Source organism: Macrotis lagotis, chromosome 5 (assembly GCF_037893015.1).
Source record: "Macrotis lagotis isolate mMagLag1 chromosome 5, bilby.v1.9.chrom.fasta, whole genome shotgun sequence".
Classification (NCBI taxonomy): Eukaryota; Metazoa; Chordata; class Mammalia; order Peramelemorphia; family Peramelidae; genus Macrotis; species Macrotis lagotis.
The window spans coordinates 238,989,925-239,009,242 of NC_133662.1; positions in this window are offsets into that span (position 1 = coordinate 238,989,925).

The following is a 19,318-nucleotide window of genomic DNA, read 5'->3' on the forward strand; positions in this document are numbered from 1 at the left end:
AAGATATTCTCTAGCTCTGATACTGGTTACTATTATTAGTTGTAGTTGTAGGTGTAGTATTGTTTATATGATGATTGAATTTTTGTGGAGTGGGGGGAGGTGCAAGAAGGCAGCGTGGGTTGTCCTTAAATAAAATTCCTTCTCCTGAGCTTAGGAGTATTCATGTCCTATGTTATAATCCCCATCCTTGAAAAGAAAGTCGAGCACCCAGAGCAAGGGCTCATCATCATTTTTGTGTTCTGGACCCCCTGGGCAAGACTGCCTTTCAGAATAAGATTTTCAAATGCAAAAGATGACAAAGGAATTCTTCTGAAATAGTTATTTTTTTTAATTCATATGATACAGACTAAAGAAGCATACTATTTTTCACTTGCTTTTTCTAAGCCTTTCTGCATAAAATGACTAAAATGGAAATATTTAAATGATTGTTCAGGTATAGCCTATATCAGATTGCTTACCCTCTCATGGAGGGGAGAGTGAAGGGAGGGAGGATTAGAATTTGGAACTCAAAACTTTTTTAATGTTAAAAATTGGTTTTATACATAATTGGTGGTAAAAAAAATATAATTAAAAAAAAACTTCTTGAACCTCCAGATATAAGAACCCCTGACCTAGAGAAACTGGTAGGTAGAATTTCACTCTACCCCTATTCATGGTATAGAAAGTCATGGGAGCCCAAATCATAAGGGTGAACTAGCTTTACATAGTGGATAAAATGTTAAACCTGGAATCTAGAAGTACTGAATTCAAATCCTGCTAGGTGTGTCATCATGGAGAAGTCACTTATCTGAGCTTCAGTTTCTAAAAAATAGAAATAGGGGCAGCTAGGTGGCACAGTGGATAGAGCACCAGCCCTGGAGTCAGGAGTACCTGAGTTCAAATCCGGGTCTCAGACACTTAACAATACCTAGCTGTGTGGCCTTGGACAAGCCACTTGGACAAGCCATTTGCCTTACAAAAAAAAAACCAAACCTAAATAAATAAATAAATAAATAACTAATAGGAATAGTAGCACTTTACTCTGTCTCACTGAGTAGTTGTGCAGTGCAGATAAGACAGTATTTGAAAAGTTCTTGGCAAGCTGTAATAAATACTTGTTATTATTATTATTATTATTATTGTTTATTACCTACAAACAACAGTTCAGAGGGCCCCAAAGCCAGCCTAGATCAAAGGATATCTAATTTGTTCTTAAAATGATCCTAAGGAAGGGCAGTTTTAAACAGACATTGTTTGGCACCAGAAAATTACCATATCTGTTTCCCAAATATAGGGCATGGGTTTTGGTGGTGATTGCTTTTGCCCTACATCTCTCCTTCCTTTCACAACCAAACTGTTAGAAAAAACTTAGGTGCATTGGGTGCGTCTGCTTCTTCTCTTCTCACCCCTCAACTTCTCAGCAACTTGGTTTTTAACTTAAGTCTCAGATGAAACTGCACATCCCAAAATATCAATGATCCCTTGATCATCACCTCTTCTAAGACTTTTTCCTTCCTGACCTCTCTGTAGCATCAGACACGATGGAGAACTTTCTTCTAAACACTCTTCCTCTGGGTTTTGTAATGTTACTGTTTTCTACTTCCCCTACCTATCTGACTGTTTTTTCTGTTTTCTTTGCTGGACCATCATCCATACTTCATCCCTTAATTGTTATATGCCAGGGCTCTGTCCTGAGTCATCTTCTCTTTTCTCTAAACAGTATTCTTTCCCTTGGTGACATCATCAGGTCTCATGGGTTTAATTAGCATCACTACAAAGTAGACTCCCAGATCCATGTATCCAGCCATGAACTCACTCTCTTTGTACATTTTGCTATGCTATTCTTTTTCAGTTGCGTCCAACTCTTCACGCCATCCTTTGGGGTTTTCTTGGCAAGGAGTTCGGGAGTGGTTCATTTCCTTCTCCAGCTTATTTTAGAAATGAAGACAAGAACTTAGCCTCATGGATCAGTCCCTCCATTTCAAACTTTGTTGTTATTGTTGAGTTGTGTCAGTCATGTCCAATTTTTTGTGACCCCATTTAGGGTTTTTTTGGCAAAAGACAATAAAGTGTGTACTATGTCCTTCTACAGCTCATTTGACAGATGAGGAAACTGAGGGAAACAGGGTTAAGTGACTTGCCCAGGGTCACCCAACTAGTAAGTGTCTGAGACCAGATTTGAATTCAGAAAAATGAGCTTTCCTGACTCCAGACCTGGCACTATATTCACTGCACCACCTAGCTATCCCTCTGTGTTTATATAAGTATTTAATGAATAAATATATTTTCATTGATTCTTTCATTCCCCCCAAGTTCCAGTATCACATCAAGAACTGCCTATTGAGTATTTCAGACTGGACTCTCCCTCAAAAAAGATTATGTCTAAAACAGAACTTTTCTTTCTCTTAAGTCCTATCCCCCTTCTGAATTTCCTTATTTCTATAGAGGGCACCTTCTTCTTTCCAGGTACCAGTTCACAACCTCAGTGTCATCCTCAATTCTTCTAAACCACCCACCCACATCCAATCCCATGTCAAGTCTTACTGAATCGATCTCCACAACACCTCTCATATCCATTCCCTAGTTCAGGCATTTATCACCTCCTGTTTGGACTATTGTAATAACCTCTTGACTGGTCTTCTACCCTCTCCTCTCCTTTTTCTCTAATCGATCTTCCACATTACTGCCAAAGTGATTTTCCTAAAACATATGATTGATTATGTAGCTTCCTTGCTCAATTAATTCGATTACCTCTTGAATAAATTACAAATCTTTAGCATGTAAAGTCCTTCACAGGTAGATTCCCACTTGCTTTTCTAGGTTCTGTCCTTTATTCACTCTTAGATCACACCACACTGATATTTTGACCATTCCTAACACATCACCTTTCATCTCCTAATTACTTGACTTGGAACAGGCTCTCCACCCTCCATGATAGAATGAACTCTTCTCTCCCCCACCACTGAGAATCCCTAGTTTCCTACAAAGTTCAGCTCAGACACCACTTCCAACATGAGGCCTTTCCTGTCTCTACCACCCACAGTTTGTTAGTACCTTCTTCCCTCCTGTAAAAATTACCTTAAAAATATTATGTGTGAGTGTGTGTTTGTGTGTGTGTGTGTGTGTGTGTGTGTGTGTGTGTGTATACATATCTTGTCTGTTCCCTAGGAAGAGTAAGCTTTTGAGAACAAAGACTGTTATGGCTTTGCCTTTGTATCCTCAGCATCTACCATGCCTAATACCTAAAAATATAAACTTGCTCATCGATTAGTTGAGTTGATCATATATGGGAGTGTGATTGGAGTGAGGGGAAAGAGATGGATTATTTATCCAGATTGTGAATTTATTAAACAATTTACTCCCTTAGAGAAGGGCTCCTATCTTAAACGATTTACTCCTCGAGAGAAGTGCTCCTATCTTATATTCCTTCCTATTTAGAATATATTCTGCATATGATAGATCCTTAATAAATGTTTGTTGTCAAATATTTCTTGTCATTGCCTAGATATTTGAGGCTATGGCTAGTCATTACCAATATAACAATGCAGAGAAGGAGTAGTATGTGAGAGATGATATTAAGGTAGAAACTGTAAGTTTTGGCAACTGATTAGATATGAAGAATGGAGAGTGAGTTATGAGATTTTGAACTTGATACACTGTGAGGATTGCGGTGCCTTCAACAAAAATAGGAAGTTTGGAATGGGGAGAATTTAAAAGGAAAGACAAAGGATTGTTTTGGACTGGTAGGGTATAAGATGTCCTTGGTATATCCTGTTTGAAATACTCAGAGGAATTAGTGATATAGGGTTAAAATTCAGAGGACAGACTAAGACTGATATGGGAATCTGGGTGGCATCTGCATAGAAATAGTAGTTAAACTCATGGGAACTGATGAGATGACCAAGAGAGTGTGGAGGAAAAAGGGAAAGAGGCCCAAACGGAACCTTCAAAGACACCTATAGTTGGGGTGACATGGATGAAGAACCAACAAAGGAGACTAAGAAGAAATGGTTAGACACGTAGGAGATAAGCTAGCCAAGAAAGAAATGTCACAAAAACCGGAGAGCAAAGAATATTCAGGGCTAGAAGTGGGTTAACAATATCAAATGCAACAGATAGGTCCAGGAAAATGAAAACTAAGAAAAGTCTCTCAGTTTTGGCAATTAAGAGATCCTTGGTAACTTTGGAGAGAGCAAGTTCAGTGAGTGATGAGGTAAAAAGTCAGAATACAAAAGGTTCAGGGGTGAATGACACAAAAGGAAGTAGAGGATGTGGGTGAAGACAACTTTTCCAAGAAGCTGGGCTTAGAAAGGGCCTTAGAAGAGATACAGGATCATAGCTAGAGGGGATAGTAGAGTCTAAGAAAGGATGGGACAGACTTGGACATTTTTGAAAGCAATAAGAAAAGAATCAGGAGAGAGAGAGAGAAGCTGAATATTCAAAAGGAAAGGATAACTCTAAATGCAATCTGTTCAAAAAGATGGGAAGAGATAGTTACACTTTGGGGGCAGCTAGGTGGCACAGTGGATAGAGCACCAGCCCTGGAGTCAGGAGCACCTGAGTTCAAATCCAATCTCACACACTTGATTACCTAGCTGTGTGACCTTGGGCAAGTCACTTAAGCTCATTGTCTTTCAAAAGTCAAAATAAAAAGATGGGATAAAGTTTAAGTGTAAAGGACTTGACCTTGATAAGCAAAAGAACCATCTCTTTGTCAAAAACTTCTGAAAAAAAGGAGCGAGCAAGAGGTGATATCAAGTGGTTTTGAAATGAAAAGATTTGAAAAAAGAGAGCACACATCAAATACCTCAATTTTCCCCCCTCCCCCAGGGAGGTGCAGAGAGAAAAGAGGGGTTTAAAATAGCTTCTGTAAGGAGTAAAATCAGGAATTGATTCTGGAGGAATACATGGGTTGCCTTGCTGCAGAGAGGACCCAGTAGAGTTTGGATAATATAAATTTATAATGTCACCAGGCAAGGGTTGTGAGACTTGCTATAGCTTTGTTCAGTGTTTCACAAGTAGATGATGAGAGTAAAGGAGGTCTGAGAAGACTAGCCATAGGACAAAGAGTCAATGCATTCAAGAGCAGAGGACTGGAGAGAGGTGAAATAGCTAACTACTCGGTTGAGATTGAGCAGGAGATAGAAGTGATGGCAGAGAAAGTTGGACCCAATGTTACACAGTAGTAGAGATGGGATTAGAACTCTCATCAAATCCACCAATCTTTTCAATATACCAGGCTATCTTCCTACTCACCCACCAAAGGCTCAGGTCTTTTGAAAAGATGTGGACAACAATTACCTAAGATGAGAAGGGGTAGAGGATTTTCCATCTGCCTCAATAGAAGGAAAACCCCATATAAGCAGGATTCTGACCCATCCAAGTACTAAATAGCAAAGTTTTGGAGTAGTCAATCAATTCAACTTCAGCCACATTTCCTGAATGCCTACTATGTGCAATGCACTGAAGAGACAAGTATTTGAGTAAACAACACAAATGTCTGAGCAAACAGAAGATGTATTATTGTTCTTTCCATTTTTTTGTGGAGAAAACTGAGTCTCAAAACTGTTTATCCAAATCAAAAAAGTTAATTGAGTAGCTTTGACTCAAATTTGCCCCCTGATTTTGGAATATTTCTACAGTGGAAACTAATCTTTCTTATTACAGGTAAATAGCACTAACAACAGCATCACCACCACCCACAATAAATAGCATTTCTCCTGTAATGGAAACAATAATGACAGCCAAATGAAAAAAAATGTTCCAAATCACTAAGAGAAATGCAAATTAAAGTAAATGACAAAGCAAACTGACAAATATGATTTTTTAAAAATAAAAAGTGTTATAGAAAGATGGGCACATTACACTGTTAGTGAAACTGGAAATTGGTCCAACTACCTAGGAAATAATTGAGAATTAGGTAAGAAAGTCCCTAAACTGTTTAGACCCTTTGATTCAATGATTGTATTAGGCATATAACTCAAGGAAATCAAAACTAGAGGAGATAGGTCCCATGTACAACAAAATAAAATCTTTGTTAGTGGTAATCAAACACTGAGACCATGGTGGGTAGCCATTGATCAAATTAAGGTCAAAGAAACAAGGCTGTGCAAAGGTACAGGAATATTATTCCATGATAAAGAAAGAGGCAATGTGGCCTAATGAATAAAGAGCTAGACTTTTAATCAGAATCATCTGGCTTCAAGATCCATCTCTGATGCATACTGGCTATGTGATGAAGGGAAAGTTCCTTCCCCTAAAACTGCTTCTCTAAGACTGAAAGTCCCTCTTCTGCAGTGGTAGAGGGATCTTCTTCATGAGAAGTTCCCATGAGAAGTTCTTTGTACTTGAAGAGATAGTCACACTTTGGAAGCAGCTAGGTGGCACAGTGGATGTAGCACCGGCCCTGGAATCAGGAGGACCTGTGTTCAAATCCAATCTCATACACTTGATCACCTAGCTGTGTGACCTTGGGCAAGTCACTTAAGCCCAAGTGATGTCTTGCAAGTGAACTGGATTTAAGTGAAGGGATGTTGTGCAAAGTCACCAGTATCACTCTCTCCTCTAGAGCCATCTGGGTCCAGTGGTCAGATACAGATCAGGATTGGAGTTGGCTCTATCCTATCCTATAATGGGAAATCATAAGGACTCCTCTCCATTATCATCATAGCAATGTTATATCACCATTCCAAGATGATAATGTATTTAAATTATTTTTATTTATTATATTATTTGAGAATTTTTTTGTATTCTCCTCTCCTCCTCTCCAGCTCCCCCAAAACAAACAAAACTTTCTTTGTCATAAAGAAAATCACTTTAAAACAATGATTTTTAATAATTTTCCCAGTCAACTCTAATCCCAATAATGCTATATCTTTTGTTTATTTTCCATTTTTATTCAGATATCTTGAAATTTTAAGCTAAAAGAAACTCTCCCTAAATGGAAAACATGGCCGATTTATCATCTAAAAAAAAATCAAGTAAGATTCAAATATATTCAATCAACTCGGCAATATTTACTCTATCAAGACAGTTACTTTGTGGATTAAATACCACAGTGTTTGGCACTTAATAGATACCAATGGCAGAGGAGCGAAGAGCAATAGCACGAATTCAGAGAAATGTGGGAAGACATATGAACTGATAGAGAAGGAAATTATGGAATGAAAAGATACACAACCATTTGCTACAACAACGTACATGTGGAAAACACCACCATGAAATGAAACATAGTAATTACGTTGACCAATCTCATTTTTGGAGAACTGAAAATAAAGCATCCCTCCTTCCTCAAGGAGGAAGATGAAAGACTATAGCCTCAGAGAATTAATCAGTTACTATATCGAGATGTTTTTGCCTGTTTTTCTTTATTTCAAGGAGACAGTTCACCACTTAGGACAGGGATTGGAGAAGTAGATATATTTGGAAATTACTGAAATGTATTTATGAAGGCATCCATAAAAACTCTAAAATAAAAAAAAAAAGGAAAAAGGTTCTAGCTACATTCACCACTAGTCTACCATTTGAACTCAGGAAATTCCAATCACTTCCCTGGGTCTCAGTTTTATTCTCAAAAGCATAAAGAAGTTAAAAAACTTATTTTTTTAATCAGTTGATAACTATTTTCATATAATTCCTTTTAAACAGTACTAACAAAAATTAACAATGTCATTCTGAGAAGGGGTCCATGGACTTCACCAGATGGTCAAAGCAAACTCTGAGGTCTCTTCCTTCTCTGACATTCAATTATTGACATTTTTTCAGCCTCCGAACACATATTTGTAAAGACTTACTCTCCAAAATGATTCATTTTCAAGCAATTAAAGCAAAAAAAAAGGCAACTGTCTTTCAAATGAAGGGACAACTTGAACAGGCAAGATAATAGAGGGGTCACTGGATGATAACAATGTCTTTTTCCTGCTGTTTTCTGGCTTCTCTTTAAGGTCCATCAATCAGGATTTATAAGAGTGAGACAAAAACAATAGCTTTATTTGCTTTCTGAGGCCATAAGGATGTGTTGAAGAGATAGATATTGGGTTTACAATGAAGACAGAAAAGGTCAGAGTCAGTGCCAAATTTACCAGGCCTAGGGTTTTTCTTTATCTCTTCCTTAGATGGAGATGCAAGCAAATCTATTAATTTATTTAATTTTTATTAAATGCTTACTGTGTCCCAGGCATTGTCCTAAGCAATGGAGATACAAATATAAAAAGCAAAAAGGTCCCTAATCTCAAGGGTTTATAGTCTAATTAAGGAAGATAATACATATAAGGGAGTAATAGCCAGGGACAGATGCTTTCATCAGGAAAGTCACAGTAATGTTGAGTGAGTGTTGATTTGATTAGTGTTCCAATAGCTACAGGTGAAAAGGGGGTAGAGCTGGGAGGAGGTGTGATATAACTATAGAGCAGTAGTAGCCTTGTGAGTCTAGATCTAACTATAGAGAACTTCCACTTGGGGCAAGCAGGACCCCAGGGCGAGAGGCTCAGATCTCGCCTTACACCCCACTCTGAATCTCTAATATACTTATCATAAAACTCTACTATTCTGATGCATTTATAATCTCATCTAATGCCACAAAAGATTTCCAAATACCAGTGATCCAGATCAAAGTCTTATCAATATCGGCCCATCTTGGTCACATCTTCCCATTAGTTTGACATGATGGGTACATGCAGTGTACTGATGATCTTCCTCCAAATGTCCTGACAACATAAGGTTAGAAGATCAAAGTATTCACTGCTGCCACAAGGCCCACTCATCTTCTTTTCCAAACATACATTTGCTTCTCTTGCCATAATTCCTTAATTGTGATGTGGTCCCATCTGCCCATGCCTTTATATCTCTCTGCTGCCCTTCAACTGCAATCTTCATAAAGAACAGTACCACGGAGAATATAATTCTTCAAAGAGTATACAAAATAGGTAATTCAAGCTACTAATATTCCAATCCTGGGATAATAAATTTATCCACTTACAATTTCTCTCCAAGTGAAGGGAAGCAAAACCAAGAGACCATTGTACACATTAATAACATTGTGAGTTGATCAACATTGATGGACACAGGTCCTCTCAGCAGTAGAGAGCTAGGACACACTCTATGAGGACAACCCTTATAGACATTGCTGCCACCATCCAGAGGAAGAAAAACAAAACAAAACAAAAACCATTCAGAATCTGATGAACACTACATTCACTTTTTTAAAAATTTCTCTTATGTATTTACTTTCCTTAATCCCAATTCTGTGAAAAAGGGTAAAAATATCACTTGTACAAAAATATTCATAGCAGCCCTGTTTGTGGAGGCAACAAATTGGAAATTGAGTGAATATCCATCACTTGTGGAATAGCTAAATAAATTCTGGTATATGTATGTTATGGAACACTATTGTTCTATTAGAAACCAGGAAGAATGGGAATTCAGAGAAGCCTAGAAGGATTTGCATGAACTGATGCTAAGTGAGATGAGCAGAACCAGAAGAACATTGTACACCTTAACAGCAACATGGGGGTGATGTTCAATCTTGATGGACTTGCTCATTCCAACAGTGTAACAATCAGGGACAATTTGGAGCTGAGATGGAGAATACCATCTGTATACAGAGAAAGAATTGTGGAGTTTGAACAAAGATCAAAGATTATTACCTTTAATTTTTTTTAAAAAAAAAAGGTTGTTATCTTGTAATTTTTCTAACCCTTATATTTATTTTTTCCTTAAGGATATGATTTCTCTCTCAACACATTCGATTTTGATCAATGTATAGCATGGAAACAATGTAAAGACTATCAGATTGCCTTCTGTGGGGGTGGGGAGGGAAGCAGGATTGGGGGGAAAATTGTAAAATTCAAATAAAAATAAAACTGTTAGTCTTTTTTAAAAAATTGACTGATCTGTAAACATGTTTAACATGTTTTTAACACACATGTATAATATTCACTCGATTGTTCATCACTGAGGGGGAAAGGGGTTGTTAGGGAGAGTGGAAGAAAAATATATGACTTAAAATATGCATATGCATATAGATGAATGTTGAAAAACTTTCATAGCATATATTTGGAAAAATAAATTATCAATAAAAATAATAAAACAACAAAAATTTCACTCCAAGATACAAAATGATGAGCTCTACAGATTATCTATTCATATGCTTTTTCAAGTTTAGTTATATCTTTTAGGGGACTACACAATGTTCTAAGGTTTGAAGTAATTAGCACAATGTCATCCACAAACAGGGAATTTGGAGGGTGTTTGCCATTTTTTTCAATTTAGACTCTCATTGAATCTACACAATGTCGATGATAAACCTGTTGGCAAATTTTATGTCTCATTGTTAATGATCATTGAACAAGATTATTTCTGTTGTGATAACTTTTAGGGAATCTTGGTCATTTTTGACAGCTATATGACAGTCATCTTATTGAAGGAATGCTCTTCAGGAATCATTTATTCCAACAAATCAAATGTTTTTGCATAGTCAACAATTAGAATAGTGGGATCTTATATTATTAATGTTTTCCCCATCAATTGTGTGATTGTTCAGATGAAGTTTACTGAAGAATATCACTTGTAAAAGTTTGTTTTTCCCTTTCTAATACTCTCATGCCCTTGAGTCATCTCATGAAATTTTTATATAGACAGGAAAGAAAGCATATGGGTCAGTAATTATTAATGTTCTCTTGGTCAGTAATAAAGGCTGATACTTTTCCACATCTTCATATACCTTGAGAATGGATTTTTGAATGCTTTCAAAACTGTCTTGCCTCCAGCACTGATCTCCTTGTTGGATACTTACTCTAATACAGCTGCTTTCCCATCTATTTTCCTTCAGTGGTATTATATTCTTTCGAGAAGCACATCTAGAACTAAGATATCAGACACCAAGAGTGGTGACTCCATTGTCCTTGATGATGAAAATACTTTCGTGTAAAAATCATTACAGATCTTTTCCATCTTTTATCTTATTTGATGCCCTTCTTCAAGTTTTATACTTAAGAGCCCTGGGGAGGAGTTTTTCTTAGATGAGTCTCTTGCCAGGTTTTCTTTAAACCTGATTTTTCACTCCATGGCTTTTTATTGTTTTATGAGACTAGAGTATTTAAATACTTTCACCATTCTTCTCCATAAGATTTTACAAATGAGTTTATATTTTTTTTTTAGGTTTTTGCAAGGCAAATGGGGTTAAGTGGTTTGCTCAAGGCCACACAGATAGGTCATTATTAAGTGTCTGAGACCGGATTTGAACCCAGGTACTCCTGACTCCAGAGCTGGTGCTCTATCCACTGCACCACCTAGCCACCCTGAGTTTATATTTTCAACTAGCATTTGTTGACTGCCATATTTCTTCACTACTCAAGTCAAGAGTTTGTTACCCAAGGTAGTTTGTAAGTTCTTCCTCTCATTATGGTAAGTGATTTGTGTAAGTTAAAATTTTATAAATGAATTATTAAATTAAAAGAATAAAAATTATGGAATAATAACATTTTATTTCATCTTTGTGGAAGGGACTTCACTGGCCTGCTAGTCTAACCCACACCAATAGAAATTCCCTTTATAACATAAGTGACAGATGTTCATCCTATTTCTGTTTTTCCTCTAGTCAGGAGGAACCTACCTACCCCATGCACAAGGAAGTCCATCTTCTAGATAGCTCTCTCTAATGGTTAGTGAGTTTTCATCTACATCAAACTTAAAGTTACTTCTTTGCAATTTTCATCTTGATCCTGGTTCTGAGACCAAACAGAAACCAAATTCAATCAATCTTGACAGTCTTTCAAATGCTTGCATTTATCTATCATGTGGGTCCCCAGTTCCTTATCTGATCTTCTTTATGACAATATTCAGGTTGTGGTCTAATCAGGGCAGAGTACATTATTCCTGGAAACTGTGCTTCTCTATGCAGTCCAAGATTGCATTAGCATTTTTGGTTGCCAAACCACATAGTTGACTCATATTGAGTTTTTCATACATCAAAAAAAAAGCAAAACCTTTTTTCTCCTACATTGAGACATGTTTCCCATATCTTGTACCTATGAAGTTGACTTTTTTAAATCAAATGGAAGATTTTATATTTATCTCTATTGAAGTGCACCTTATTAGATTCAACCCAATGATCTAGACTATTAGAATTCTAATTTTCATTTACTGGGTTAGCTATCCTTCTGAACTTGATGTCCCCTGAAAATATGATAATATATTATTTATGCTTTTGATCAAGTCATTAATAAAAAATGCAAAATAGTACAGGTTCAAGTCCAGGTCTCAGGGCTACTCAATGGGGGATCTACTCCAAAGTTGGCTTTGAACTATGAACAGCTGTTCTTTGAGTCCATTTAGACTGTTCTAAATTAAACTAATTGTATTATCCTTTAATCCGCATCTCTCCATCCATGCCATAAGTACAGTTTAAAATACTTATTGCCAACTTTGCTAAAAAAAACAAAACCCTAGGTAAACTGATTGTTTTAATTAGTAACGCTGTGAAACAAGAATAGTCAATGGAATCACATCTTAAGGGAAGTTTGGGGGGTGGGGCAGGATAAGTGATAAGTAAGGCGGAATTGAGCTCTAAAGTTAAAGTATAAAATGCAAATAGCTCATAGTCAAAATTACCATTGAAAATTCCACAGTGGATAGAGCACCAGTCCTGGAGTCACGAGTACCTGAGTTCAAAAGCGGCCTAAGACACTTAATAATTAATTACCTAGCTGTGTGGCCTTGGGCAAGCCACTTAATTGCATTGCCTTGCAAAATCCTAAAAAAAAAAAAAAATTCCTTAAACTGCCCATAAAATTTAACACTATATCTTTAAATATTGATAATTATAAAGGGGTTAGGTTAGAATGACTTTAAAGTAAATTAATAAATGAACGGACATTAAAGTGAGAAATAAATTCTAGATATTATTAATATTCATATTAGTATGAAAAGAAACCAGCTCCATCAGAGAGTTATTGGACCTGAGATAGTTGCTATGGAAACAATTGGATGTAAATTTCATTCTTGACCCTAGCCAGTTTAGACCATGATCAATAAAGAAATGAGAACCAGGACTTCTCAAATAGAAGAAAACAGTAACTGGTAAAGACTTCATTGGCAGGTAAAATGATGATTGGGGGGAAATAATCTTAAAAGGATTATATGTGTGTAAGAATGATTAAATTAGAGGGTAATTACATGATCACATAACTGTTTCAGCAACCTGGTTCACAAACAAAAGAAAACATGAAGTGACCACAGCAAGCTCTAAATGAACACTAAGGCTGGGAAAGCCAACCAAGGCTGGCCCTCTCATTAGCTCTCTCAATCCAATCAGAATGAACAGACTATCTGGGTTGGTGATGAAGATGAGAGTTGAGAACAATGATCAGGGAGATGTTCACACCAGTCAACAAAACATTTAAAACCTATTGTGTACAAGATACCATGCTAGGCAATGAAAATATAAAGACCAAAGTGACCACAATCCCTACCCTAGAGAACTTATTGTCTGGTCAAGGGAGAGGACTTACAGATATTATACATATGTAAAATTATCCCTAGCATTTACATAGTGTTTTGCTAGAGAAGAAAATTTGCAAAGCTTTTTTTGTACATGTTATCTCATTTGATCATTAAAAATATGTGCAAAATAGATACAAGGAGATGGCAAGGGAAAGGGAATGAAGGAGAGACAGGAGTACCACAGGGTAGGAGGGTGTCAGGAAAGGCTTCATGCACAAAATGGTAGTTGAATTGGATCTTGGAAAAAACTAAGGATTCTGAGGAAATCAAAATAAAAAGAATGAATTTCAGACATTGAGGATGGACTGCAAAGTCTTGGAGGTAGGAGATGGAATGTTATATATGAAGACCAAAAAAAAAAAATGGTGGTTTAGAAAGATATGGAGAAAAGTATTGTGCAATAATGAAAGTAAGTTGGGGACAGGTTGTGAAAGTCTTTAAAAGCAAAACAAGAATTTGTCTTGTTTTGATCCTGAAGAAAAAGCAGGACTAGATTTAATTAAATAGGGGAGTGACATGGCCAGATTTACCCTTTAGGAAAATCTATTTGGCAGCAATCTAATGGATAGATGGATTGGAAAGGGAAGACACTTGAGACAAGGAGATCAATTAAGAAGACACTGTAGTAGTATAGGAGAGGTGTTGAGGACTTGAACTAAGAGCAACTTTGGGAGTGGATAGAAAGTAGAGACAAGGGATATTTAAAAATAGAAAGAAATGACAAGATTTGTCAATTTTATGTGGGTCCTAATTTGTACAAATAATGAATCCTGTTAAGTGGATGTATTATTCAAATTCACACTGAATATTGCCATTGGGCTGGAGCCAATGATCATATTTTACATAATTATAACTTGAAATTGTGCAAATTAAAATGCATTCGACCACCTACTTTGTGGGATCATTTCACATTTGCATTTATCCAAGCCTAGCTATAAGTGGTAATGATATATACAAGCGTGAGTGAAAATTTGAGGATGGCACAGAGGTTGTAATTCTGGGTGACTGGAAAGATAGAAGGACATTAGTACTCTCAACAGAAATAGAGAAGTTCAGAAACAAGCAAAATATGGAGAATTGTTTCACTTTTTTTATCGGATACTCAGTATGAAATATCCAATAAGCTGTTACTGATATGAAAGCAGAGTCCAGAGGCCTAAGGGTCATGATTAAATCTTTTTTCACTTTTTCCTCTGAAAATATTAATCAGTGTCTTGTATCCTGGAGTTTTTAAGCTGGAGTCCTTGAAATTTTAAATATAAATATATGGATAACTGTATTTCAATATTTGTTTCCCATGTGTTTTATTTTATGCACCTAATCCAGAAAGGAGTTCATAGATTTCATCAGATTCCCAAAACACAGAAAAAGGTGAAGATTCATGTTGTACTGCCTGAAATCCCACCATTAGATATTCATTCTTTAAGGACAAGCAGTTCAACTTGTATAAAGGAAATATCCCTTTGATGAATAACATATTTAAGTAACTTGAAATTATTTACACCTTATTTCTGTACTTTTAAATCTACTATGGACTTGAAAGTTAGTATGCTGTCCCATATCATCCTCCTACCTCACCCCTCCAGGGTTTGCTAGAAAGAAAACCCACTTGATTTTCACAGGGGCATCAAAGTTGAAGTAAATGAAGATGGAGATGAGAGTTTCCTAGCAGTTCTAGTAGGGCATAGGTCTCATTGCTATAGAGGCATGGGTCAAAACCACCACAGATCATCCAATGCTCCTTGTCTGTAAAGGAAGTTGCCACACCAGTGAAATCCCAGATCTTTGAAATAGTGAGATTGAATCAATTCTTTTAGGGGATTGGGAAAGGCCTATCAGAAATGCATAGTACTGTCCCCAAGAACACCAGCTAGTTCCTAAAGGGCTAATGGCTCTGCTTTTTGGTTCTGGGAAAATCAGAAGACCAATTAGATGCTTCTCTTCCTGGCTCAACTGCCTTTCCCCCTAATGATCTCTAGACCTGAAGCTTCACAAGAACAAAACAGAATTTAAAGCTGCTCCCTCATCATTCAGTCACGCTGGCTGCTTTTAATAGTCTTTCCAGAAAGAATGATTCAGAAGTCTCCCCTCACACTGAGGTGTGCAGGAAAGCTCAGTCAAGAGCTGTCTCCTCCCCACCTTAACAATTTAACTGGGAGGTTTCTATTCGGAGGAGAAAACAGCTGCCTCCAATTTTTTTCATCACTATCCTCATCAGGAAAAACAATTTTTGATCATGTTCTACCAATAGGAGTATCTTTGCTAACTTATAAATTATATATGCATATATGCTAATCCTAGTTACAAACATGTACATTATAATTAATACTCAAAAAACTTAGAAGAATGAAATAAAGATGAAATAAGGTTCAATTGCAGAGTCAATAGGGAGCCACTGGAGATGATAAAGCAGGGGAGGAATGTAATAAAACTGAGCTTTGGGAAAATCATTTTGGCAACTGAGTGGAGAATAACTGAATGAGCACAGAGAGAGCTAAGATTGGGAGACAATTCAGAAGGCTATTTCAACAAGTCAGATGAAGGGTGATGAGAGTCTAAAAATGGGTGGTGAAAACCAAGTAGAAAGAATTGACAGATATGAGAAATGGGGAACTAAAAGGAGAATATTTAGCAATTGAGTGGCCAGATGGATGTTGAATGAGGGAAAGCTGGGACTTAAAGGGGACAGCAAAATAATGAAAGCTAGGGTGCAGAGTGGTGCTCTCAATAGTAATGGGGAAAGCTTAAAAGATGAAAATAATACCATGATATCCGTCTATTAAAATCTATGTATGACTGCTCAATCTAAGTGACTTACTTTGTCTCACTCAAAACAAAAAATTAACTCTCTTAACCTCTAACTCAATTAATCAGAATTTTAAAGCCCTATGCAATCTGACCAAAACCTTTTTGTCTTTTAATTGGATATTACTCTCCCTCCTGTACTCTGTGATCCAGACAAACTGAATTTTTTTCTATTCTCTGTTCCTCACTCTCCACACTGAATTTCTCATCTCCAAGTCTTTCCAATGATCAATCCCCATATCTGCAATGCACTCCTTTAGCCTCATAGAATCCATTCTTCCCTTTAAGATTCCGCTTAGATATTAACTCCTGAATGTAGCTTTTCCATATCCCTTGTAGTGTGTGTGTGTGTGTGTGTGTGTGTGTGTGTGTGTGTGAACCATGTAAGCTCTGCAGCATCCTTATCTCAAATCCCCATTCTCACAAAAGAGTCTCAGATGCTTGAGCAAGGCCTTATCCAGACTCAATGTCTAGGGATACTCCTGAGGCACTGGACATCTTCTCTAATGTCATGTGTGCCAACAATGTGCTTCCCTTCAAGATTATGAGTTGATAATCAATTTAGTCAGCCCTTCTTAAGTAGCTATAAGAGAAAAGTTGATTATTAAAATAATATAGTTAGAATATATTGGTACAAAACATCCTCCTTAAGGTCTGTAACACTCTAAAAAGTGATTCCAAACCTAGAGACCAACGGGGTAGCTTACAGTACCTGGGGATACCTTTGTGGAGTCCATTATGTCCTTGACTTTTCAGGCAAAGACCCTTCAAAGACTACAAAGTCTTCCTCCAACAAAGAGGAGAAGATGGAGGTGACTTAAGGATGAAGTTGAGGCCCTTTGCCATTCTGGCTAGATTCACAAGAAACCATCTCGCTACTTTCCGAAGTTTCCTCTTCTGCCTAACTGATGCTCAGTCAGTCTGACTAAATCCCTCAACCATTTGGGATAGCTTTCTGGTCTGTTTTCATTTCTCTTCATCATCTTCGAAGTCTTTTATGATACATTGACTTCTTGAGAGGTGTTAACTCCTAGTTCAGGTTATAATGGGCATAGAGGGGTTTAGGCCCCACTTTTACATATTTATTAATTTTATACACTTCTTATAAATATTTCTATACATATTTCTTGGCTCCTCTAATAGAATGTAGGCTCAGTGTGCATAAGGATTGGTTCATTGTTGGCATAGCACAGCCACTGATCCAGAGTTTAGGGTTAATAATTTAGGCAGCTAGATGATGTAGTAGACAGAGTGCTAGGTCTGAGTGGGGAAGACTCATCTTCCTGAGTTCAAAACTGACTTCAGATATTATCTGTATAACCCTGGGCATGTCACACTATGCTGTTTGCCTCAGTTTCCTCATCTGTAAAATGAGCTGGAGAATGGAATGATTGAAAGCATTCCTTTCTTCTTCAAATTTCCATAGAATGCTTCTGTTTGATCTTTCCTTTGCCCTCAAAGTTCTGTGCCTTGCAGGAAAGGTAAGAAATCATGTCTACTATGTACCAAGTGCTTTACAATCATCTCGTCTGATCCTCATGACAAAGGTCATTTTATAGATGAGGAAACTGAGGCAATGGAGCTTGTTTTGGATTGGTTTTTGGTTTTTTTTTTCCTTGATAGGTCACACAGCTAGCGAGTGTGCCAGGCCAAATTTGAACTCGGGTTTTCCTGACTGAGCTAAGTGCTCTCTCCATTGCACCACCTAGCTACCTCTAAGCCTATTGAAGCAATTTCAATATTCAGACAGCTGACTAAGTAATCTTTCCAAATCAGAAGTCTGACCCTGTCACTTCCCCTCTCAGTAAGCTCTAGTGCCTCAAGCAACAAACATTTTCTGAGCATGTGCCACTGTACAGCTGAGCTTTGGGCATATGAAGACAAAAAAAGAACCAGTTCCTGCCCATAAGGAGTTATTATCTCTAAGGTCAAGTACAAGCTGCTTGCTTTGGTATTTAAAGCCCTTTACTATCTAATTCCAGTCGAACTTTCCTGCTCTATTCCATATCATATCCCTGGCCCTTGGTGGGCCAGCCAACTAGGCCTACTTACTGTTCCTCACACACAAAATTCCATTTCCCATCTCCCATCTCTGCACAGGCTGTACTTCCTCATCTCTGCCTCTTAAAAGCCTTCAGTTCAAATACTACTTTCCAACTAAAACTCTGCCTTCTCCCCACAGCTTACTAGTACTTCCCTACCATAGAATTACATTATATTGACTCTGTGGGTCATATATTTGCATACACATACATGCATGTGCTTACACACATATATGTATGTGTGTATGTGTATATTACATTTACTTTTCCTGAGACTTGGTGTTTCCCTCATACACTATAAACTCTTTAAGGGCAGTTAGGTGACACAATGTACAGAGTCAGGAGGATGGGAGTTCAAATTCGTTCTCAGACACCTGACACTTACTAGCTGTGTAACCCTGGGCAGGTCACTTGACCTGATGGCTCAAGTCCAGTGCCATCTCCAGTCATCCTGAACCATATCTGGCCACTGGACCCAGATGCTTCTGGAGAAGAAAATGAGGCTGGTAACTTAGCACAGCAACCCCTCATTCAAATCCAAAACCATGTGCTTGTCATGGCATCACCTTCCTGATGTCACGGTCTTCTTTGAGAATGAACGACAAATGTCATCATCAAAAACTCCTTGAAGACAAGGATTGTGTGGGGTGTTTTTTATATTTTTATCCTTAGCATCCAAAACAATATTCAGCAAAGAAAAAGTTCTTAATGAATATTTTTGATTGATTGATTAATATTTTATTCTTGCCCTTTCCCTTTGACTTCTAGTAGAATGTAAGCTCCTTAATAGGTCAGATACCTCACTCTGGTCTTTGTAACCCCAATTGAAGGCAGCTCATCCTCTCTGAAAGAGCCAGTTGGTAAATTTTCATTGTGAACATGTACACCTGGAAATGGAACATTATCAATCAGAGCTTGAGTTTGTTTTGATGACTGACTAGGCTAGAAAAAGGGATGAGAAAATGCTAATAACACAAAGTAAATTTCAAAGT